This window comes from Gavia stellata, chromosome 5, assembly GCF_030936135.1.
Source record: "Gavia stellata isolate bGavSte3 chromosome 5, bGavSte3.hap2, whole genome shotgun sequence".
Taxonomy (NCBI): domain Eukaryota; kingdom Metazoa; phylum Chordata; class Aves; order Gaviiformes; family Gaviidae; genus Gavia; species Gavia stellata.
This window is the reverse complement of record NC_082598.1, coordinates 44,583,691-44,592,717: the sequence shown is the minus strand read 5'-3', so window position 1 is coordinate 44,592,717 and position 9,027 is coordinate 44,583,691. Positions and strand designations below refer to the sequence as shown.

General features: G+C 41.0%; 1 long non-coding RNA gene across 1 annotated transcript; it reads left to right on the top strand.

Moving 5' to 3' along the window:
- The first annotated feature begins 350 nt into the window (after nt 1-350).
- On the top strand, nt 351-4,469 carry LOC132317091 (uncharacterized). Its single transcript, XR_009483993.1, has 2 exons — nt 351-554; nt 2,352-4,469. It is a non-coding gene; the product is annotated as an uncharacterized LOC132317091 (long non-coding RNA).
- Nucleotides 4,470-9,027: the final 4,558 nt, after the last annotated feature.

The following is a 9,027-nucleotide window of genomic DNA, read 5'->3' as shown; positions in this document are numbered from 1 at the left end:
TCCCCGCGAGGTGTCCCCGGGGAGGCGGTGCGGTGCGGTGCGGTGCGGACCACGGCCGGGCGCGCTCCCCGCAGACAGCACGTTTCCTGACTCACACCTGCGTTCCGGGAGAGTTTAAGAGGCGATTGACGAAGCGAGCCAAGCCACAGGTGTGATTCCATCTGCTCTGCGGTGGTTTGTCCTGACAGCAGGGCTGCGGACAGGCGCACGGGGGGACGCGGAGCGGCCGCTTCCCCCGAGCCCCGGCGGGCGCCCGGCTTGGTGCGGGGCGCGGGTCTCGCTCGCCGCCGCCTCCGCCTTGTCCTGCCCCGGGCCACCGCTCCCCGCGCAAAGGCAGAGGTGGGAGATGCCCCAGTCTGCTGAACAGGACGAGCCACTGCCCTACAAACGTTTGAGACGGTCGGCAAAGCTGCGGGCAAGCAGTGCAGGGAGTGTGACGGAGGCGCGAAGGGGAGCTGGAGGCGGAGAGGGTGCCTCGGGACCGCAGGCACTGGCGCTTCTTTCGGGTTGGATGCAGGGCGAAGTCACCTCACTCCGCCGTCAGTAACACGAAGGTAGTAGCATTTACCCACTTCAAAGGGGACTGTAATTCTTAATCATTGTCAGCAAAAGACTTTGAGCTCCTTGGATGAAAGGCTATACAAGTGGAAAGCATTAATGCTTTACAGCTGGCATATACATTCAAATACTAAGTGACTGCAGAAGCACACAGGTAGCATATGCAAATAGGGTGGGCATCAAAAGGAAACCAAGGCGCTCTTGCGATTTAAGGATGAATAAAACATGCAGCCAGTAGTCTTGCATCTTCTAAATTCATTATATATTAAAATAATGTTGTAGCCCCAGGCGTGACAGCATCATAAATAAATGATGGCAGAACCTGCACTCTGTGGACCCAAGATGTTTCGATTTACTAAGTGGTTAACACTGAAAAGGAGACCAAAGTCAACCTTTTAACAACCCTATACCAAGATTCTTGTCAATGCATAAACTGCCTGGGTGAAAAGGGCTCCCAAAAGAGCCATGCAAAAAGGTACCATTCCACTCTATAGTGCTGGCCTATAAACACGTGGAATGTGCATATGGGATGGTGGTAAACCGGCAACTTTGTGAAGCTGAAAAAAGATTACCATATCTTAAATTTAATCTCAGATGGGCTGCATACCAAGTGGCAGAATTGAGCTGCAAGTAGAAAGAGGGACATGCCAGAAGGGTGCTTTACTACTGAATGCCACGTCTCCTCACTGCGTTCATGTCAACAAGAGGCAGATTAAATGAGATTCCCTCACATCAGTTTAAGCATAAATCTAAAAAGATAAGCAATCAGATCAATTCACTCTGCATGCAGAGACTGAATGACAGGCACAATGGAATTTAGGTCCAGCAACTTCTTGAATCGCTTCTGAATGTCTTGCTTCAGTTCCTAAAAAAGTAAATTTAACCTCGCTTCCTCCATCCTCCAGCATTCACAATCTGGAGATTGTCTGCAGAAAATTATTACATTTTCTCTAACCTGCTCTGAAACAGTATGTAATGCATTTTGCTTGAGACTGCAGTAGCTGCACAATGCACGTGCACTTACACTACAGAATATCAAGATAAAAGCTATTTTCAGTGTTATCTCCTTCTCTGTGGGGAGCTGATTTCTTGCAACAAAAGTTGATGATGAAGCAAAACAGTGTACTTAATAATTCGTAATATATCTTGTAGACATTTAGCTAAAGATAATTCTGCTTTATAAAGCTGTCTAGAAATCCATAAAGCTTGACTGGGGACTAAGGGGTGACAGGCACCTGAACCAACTCTCTTAACTCCAGTCATCATTGTGGGTGCTCAGCTCCTTTATCTTAAGTAGGACTTGCCATCTACGTTTACATTCCCTTCCAGTTTTAGTCCTAATTCAGCAAATATTTACATGCCTGGGTAACTTGACTCACTAGAGTAATCTTACTGATCTCAATGGAGTTGTACATATGGATAAAGCTGTTTGCAGATGCAAACAGGATGAACCCTTAAGCCTGAATTTCAACAGGTAGTTGGAAACTGGGATGAACGCAGCAGCATTCTTTTTTGCAATGGCATTTGAAATTATGAGGGGATTGAACGTGATGTTTCATCAGTTACGTAGGCAAAACATGGGACAAAAAAAAGTGGAAACATCCCTTATATTTAGAGGCCTTCTTGCTTTTGGCTTTTTGATTGTTTTTTCTTCACCTTTTTGCTGAAATTTCCAAATTAAGAAACATTATCCCAAATTTCAACCGTTTATTTCATAAATAATATATTCTCTTTTGTATGAGACAGTTTACTAAATCTCTCATTAATGGCTATTTATCTCCTTTTTTCCCCAGCAATTTCATAATGGGCTTTTCAGTGTTTTAAAGGAGCAACAATTAAACCGATGGAGAAGTTAGTCAGAAGTCCAGACTGACAACAGCTGACCTGATAGAGCCACCACAGTCCCATGTTCAGCAGTCCTGTCTGTCACATTCTGCAAGATCTGGAACAAAGGCCCCTGGCTCACACCCTAGGAAGCGGGGGGAAGAAACGGAGGGTGGTGATGGGAGGATGCACATGAAACTCATCTGGTTGAAACACTCTGTATAAATTCTTTGGCTCTCATAACGACCAGTGAAAGTTAAAGACCAAATCGAACATCAGGTGCCTGAGACGGGTTTCCAGTAGCATGAAGAAGAATCTGTCTAAGGGGACTCTTAATGGTCTGTACTGTTCAGACTGAGAGAAATTGGATGTGCTGTTGCTACTCAATTCAGGCTGCGTGCATGGCAGTATTTAGGGTAAAATAATGTCAGACTCCAGCACAGAACTGTGAAAGTCCATTTTTTGTTTATACTTTTATATATTAATAATATATACATATATGCTTTAACACCCAACATTACATCTTTATGGAATTACCTTAATAACAACGTAGAATGTATTACTGTAATAGACTGTAATAGTACCAAAGTCAGCACTGCAGTAGTGGTCCTACTGGCTTCGTGTATAGTAAGCATAGTAAGGGTTTACAATATAAGAAAGCAAAGGGAGTATTATCCCTCATTCTATAGATAGAGAATTGAAGCACACAGAGATAAGAGATTAGCCAAGGGTCACGCAAAACTGATAACTCGGTTCTCTCAAGTCAGGCCTTAAGGTCAAGCCCATCCTCCTGTCTAATGAGCTGTTACTGCAAAGCCTATCGTTTGTTTTCTTAAACTGGGCTGCCAAACCAGGCAGCTAAAACATACTTGAAAATTCAGTACTACAGAACTATTTGCTTAATAGTAGTTTTTCCTAAAATGCCCTCTACAGTGTTATAAATAGAGCATAAAAATAGACCATTGAAAAGAAACCTTTGTTTGGTGAACCCCAGTGTTGCGTAGAACTCTATTCCTGTAATTTAAATGAATGGGATATTTGGAACATGCCACTACAATGAATGAGAACTTCAAACAGAAAACAGGCTGTGCTTTTCAGCACTGGAGGTCAAGAATACATTGAGCTTTTATTTTACATTTTGTCTTTAAAAATATATGCTTCACATCTCCTTTTTATATCAGCAGAAATTAAAAACCTACATATAAAGCAAAACACGATAGCCCTTTCATTAGCAGAACTAAACCAAACCTGAAAATAAATCATACCCAGATTTTTAAGTCACTGCACTAGTCTTAAAATGTCAACATCTTTCATAAATTGCGTAAAGATGAGCGAAGATTAGCAGTGTCACAATTTAAATCCAGTATTAGAGTTTTGTCATGCAACACTTATTTTCTAATAAGTAAAAGAACAGCAACCAAGAAAACAATTAAAATTTAACATCACATCCTATTCTGGAGCTTTGGAAAATCATCAGTGCCATAAAAAGATGGTCAAACTTTTCTATACCAACAAACAGCCCTGCAGGTAAACCTTTGGAGCTTTGAAAAATGCAGTTTTCCAAAATTGGAAGCATACTACCACTAATTTTGGGTTTTAATTATTTATTTAGCCATGGATACATGTGAAAGCTAAGTTATCTGTTGAAAAGTACAGGCAGAGTATGGAAAAGTAAGACAGGTGAAGAGTAACTATTTAACAGTTATGTCTTATAAATGAGTATATGGATTTAGTGTGGCACTGGATATTTTATGTAACCATAATTATTCAATTAACTTTGATAAAATTGTAAGAGAAACTTAATGCATCATATCAGAGAACTATATATGCATGTTCCTTTACGGATGTAAAAAATAAAACAAGTACCAAAGTCCTAGGAAGCCTGTTGTCAGTCTATAAAATTATTGTAAATGTCCTTTTTAGACATGCTGATACCATAAAATCTTCTTTAAAAAGGCATTGATTGTGATCTTTGATAGATATGTTTATAAACTAGCTGGTTGACTGTATATTTTGTAAAAAGATAGTATGCACTTCAAATAACAATGTCTCATTTTAAATAAACTTTGTACACATTTCAAAATTTATATTCTTCAGCTGTCAAAGGCAATGAATCTAAAGAAAATGGAGAATTTGTCTCATTTCCCTGTGGATTCATGCAGGATCAGTGCGTAAAACTTTTCCTTACCCAATTTCTGACACAAATAAATAGTAGTTATTCATGTAAACATTTTCCTCACATTTTCTACCTTTCTAAAAATAAGAAGCCATATAGAAAGAACTTAGTTTAAAACTACTGGTTAGTGTAATCACAGCATGCTCTAACATCATGATAGCTTGATAGGATTACAGCAAAACCCAGACTACGCATTGTCTTCGTGCCTAGAATAAGCAAGATTTTAAATTATCTCTGAGTGGTAGGTCGTGAAATCTGAATGTTCTGGCAAATTAAGGAAAACGTGTTTTCCTTATTTCAGGAGAAAAAGTGAGTTCAGAAGTAGTCTGAAGTGTAGCAGAAGCTAAAATGTGCAGTAACTTTTCCCGTTAGAAGTTGGATACTATGAATTTCTAAGTGCTAGATGTCTTGGCACAGTAGAATTATAGAGAGCCAAGTGATGCTACTACAGCACAACTCTACGTTGACATTTAACTTCAGTGGGAGCAGGGCTTCAAGGGACCTTATTTTCAGGTGAGCTGGACTTGCCTTTGACTTTGTTGAAATTACCCATTTTCTATTGATTTGTGCAACATAAGCTTCATCTGGTAAAAAACATTTTGCATGGTAACTGTGATTACATATATAAACATGAAGCATTTGGACATGGTGCTACAACAGCTGAACTGACTGAACTCTCCATGTGCATGTATGAGTGTATGTTTAAAGGACGTTTGTACAAATACAAATTGCTGTGTATCGAAAGTTAGAATTTACGTTTGCATGGATGCATTCTTAACAAAAGACTTGATCCAAATGTAAATTCAGACCTCAAATTCTGAAAGCCAAAATGCAAGTTTCTGAAACTTAGAATTAACTCCTTGTCTTGTAGAGTTACGTAGGAAAATTTTAAATTTTATTTGAAAGTCAGTTTCATTAAGTCTTTTAAATTGCATTGGCTATTTTAGAGTGAAATACAAAATGGTGTAACAGCAGGTCAACAGGAAATAGAGGTAAATGTAAGGTTGCGGTGAGAAACAGCAGATTAGTGTGTTCCCAAAGGATAATCAACAATTCACCTCTTCCCTTTCCAGTATGGAAAAAAGGAAATTATAGAAGAATAAAGACTGGAAATATTTCCCGTACGCCATATACATATGCTATAAATATCTCAGTGTCTGTACACACAAAGCCAAATGTTCCTAAGGGTCACATAAGATTTATATCAGCATCAATCAGGAGAAGCATTAGTATGGTAAATAAGTTTCAAATGTCTGACTATCATCAGACAAGTACAATTAGCATACTGATCTCTCACTACTGTCGATGGCCTTTATCTTTCTTGCTAGTGATCAAACTGCAAAATATTTGTGCAAAGTGGGAAACACTCCAACAGCACGACCTATATCTTTAGTTAGCAATAATACCTAAAAGCATAACTCATTTCAACACTGAGGACGCTTTTTCTCATCCCTTGAGTTACCTCGAGGTTAGATTGTTGTCTATCCAAGTGCCTTTGGTCCTCGATACTTTCTTTTTTATATTAAGAATGACCTTCAGTGGGGCAAGCCTGCATATTCGTGTAGAACCTTAAAGCACGAAAATCCCATTAAAATCTTTTGCCATCAATGATTTCCTTTGTGAGGTGAAATACTGAGGTGTTTATATAGAATTTCTACTATGAGCTACTCAGAAGGAGAAGACACAAATGTCAGCTGAGAATTTTTCCCTTATATATGAAGTGCATTCACAAGAGATCATCACAATGTCTTTTCTTTAATGTAGAAAGCATTTAGCACATTTCAGCATTTAATCCAGAAATTATTAAAAAACCCACAGTGTGAACATTTTTTGGGCAACCCTGAATCTTTTATGTTTCTTAGGTGGTCTGAAATACTTATTTTCCCAAACCTGAAAAACATATACTTGTTTTTCTACAGAAACAAAAAGCTATTGGGGTAAAAGCTGAATAAAAATAAAAAGCAAAATAAAAATATAATACATTATAAGGGGTTTTTTTTAAATGTACAGTTGCAACATATATTATGAAACATACCTTCTTTTTCATTATCTTCTTGCTGCCCCGGTTGCAATCCACTAGATCTTACCAATTTAAGACCTTGGACTTGCAAATATTTATGCATTTCAGTAGCTGTAATTACATAAAGAGCATCACTAATTTCTTCAGCTATTCAGATTCACATCTGTTCACCTATGTGCAGGTTCACCGCACCGTGCCCGAGAAGGGCTGCGATGGTGGTTAGCAAAGCGCCGCTTTGCAGCAGAGCACGTGCAAACCAGTGTTCACCAGGCGGTACATTTTTAACTGAAACTTGTCCCTAATACTTTACTGCTTGCTGAGTGTGCAGCACGCTATGAATTTTACTTCAGACAGCCAAGGTCCAAGCTGCTATCAGGTGCTGGCCCTGTGGGCCACGGGGGCAGTTACCCAGGCAGGCTGCATCGTTGGTGATGGACCAAGAGTTGCTCCGAAGCTGATCGGATGGCGTTCGCCACCACAATGCCCAGCATCTAACCCTACGATGGCAGAGGGTAAGGTTAACATAAGCAAGACACAGCATAACCATGCAAAGCAGCGCTCAGCGTCTGATTTCAGAGCCGTGGTCCGTCAGACACAGCGAGGCCAGGGCTGGGCCTCCTCTCACTTGTGCAACAGCAGCCATTTGTCCTTTTACTTCGCATTTCAAGCACCGGCTTGCGCAGCAAGTCTCCCTGGTCAGCACCGCCGCAGACTGACGAGCTCGGTCACGGGAAGGGCTGCACGGCACCAGGCAGCACTGGCCACACCAGTGGGACCTTCTCCTGCTCGGGGGAACCCACCGCCGAGCCGGCCAACAACACCCGGCATGCCGCGCCACACCGCCCCGCGGTGACGCCACAACAAGCGCGTAACGTCACAGCGTGCCTTGCGCGCTGGCAGGGAACGGCGTCGCCTCCCGTGCGGCGCTGGTGGAATGCTGGGGGGCCGGGGAGCGCCTCTGCCTCAGAGCCGGGCAAAGGCTGTTCTTGTGTCGCCTGGGGCAAAGGGGTTAGGGCTGACACGCAGCGGTGCGTGCGGTCCTGGCCATGCTGCAGTAGTTCCTACTCAACAATTTGTTGTAGCCCTACCGTGGCCGGAGGCTAGACAGCGTTCAGATGAGTAGTGAAGAGGGCGAGCTCCTAGTTGGAGCCTGTACAAGTGTGAAAAGCCATTTTTTTCAGACACTTAAAGATACTAAGAAAACGAGATACAGTGGGGGTATGATAAGATATAAACATGGGGGGTGGTTGGTGCAAGTTGTTAATCATTTGTGTACTTACAAAAAGCTATGAATTACAAAGGGCAGGAGACATGCGTGTTCACTCATGGAAACCTGCACTTCACTTTTCAGCTGCCATATTCCATAGAAAGCAATACTGCTGGTTAATCCAAGTTTTACCTTAAGCAGCCATTAAGGAAAGTAGGAGGGCAATGCTCTCAAAATACAGTAAATTTGTTCTGCTACACGACACAGCCTATTTCTCTATGTTGGAGAGAAACAGGACTAGCAGAGAAAGGCTGAAGTGTAACAGAAAAACATTACGCAGGAAGGAGAATAAAACTGAACTTTAAGCTTTGACATGAGTGCACAGCTATCCTTGCCATAACAGTTTTTGGCTAGTTTTAAGCACCAAAACTGTGCTGCAAGAACTTCAACATAACAGAAAACCTGCACAGATTGCCTGTTGGAACAGTCTTCACCAGCTGTACATGAGCTTAGAAATGACAGAATTCACGCTTTTTCTTAGTTGCATTTATTGTGCATGAACTTCACAGTCACATTTTACTTCTTTTCATAGAAATTATAAATTGATATACATGATCACATCAAAACCTGAGTTCTAAAAACAAAGACATTTGTATTCCTTACATGTATACTATAAAATTCTAGCTGCATTTTCAAGAAACAACAGTTTAGGAGAACAGTTTAGTGTTGGATAGCAGCAAAAGCTCCAATATTTATTGTTTTCCTTTAAATGAGACAGCCCCCATGTTTGTTGCATACTGAACAGTTCAGTTATTTCTAAAGTTGTGCCCTACAACCAAAGTAAGATGGATTAATTTTCTTTTTTCTTATATTCAACTACAAGACCACTCCTCATGAGAGCCTTCTTCCCAGTTTTGACTAGTTGATCACCCTGTCTCCCCACAGAGGTATTGGTTTCTAAACTAATTCTTGGTCTACCAGTGGTAGACAAAGTAGTACCCAGAACAGAATGGTTCTTTTACCAGCCTTCCCAATAAATCCATGAAATGGAGAAACAAGAATTTTTGGTTCTAACTTTTGGAAGACCCTTCTGTCTTCTGCTGCTTTTCACCTCCCCACATACACCATTTTAGCTTTTGAAGAGTCAAAGTAAAGAGCAAGTATGTGTGTAACTGATGCATCTTTAACAGGATCTTTAAACCTATTCAACACAAGTTAGTTACTAGGTCAATAAAAAAGCTT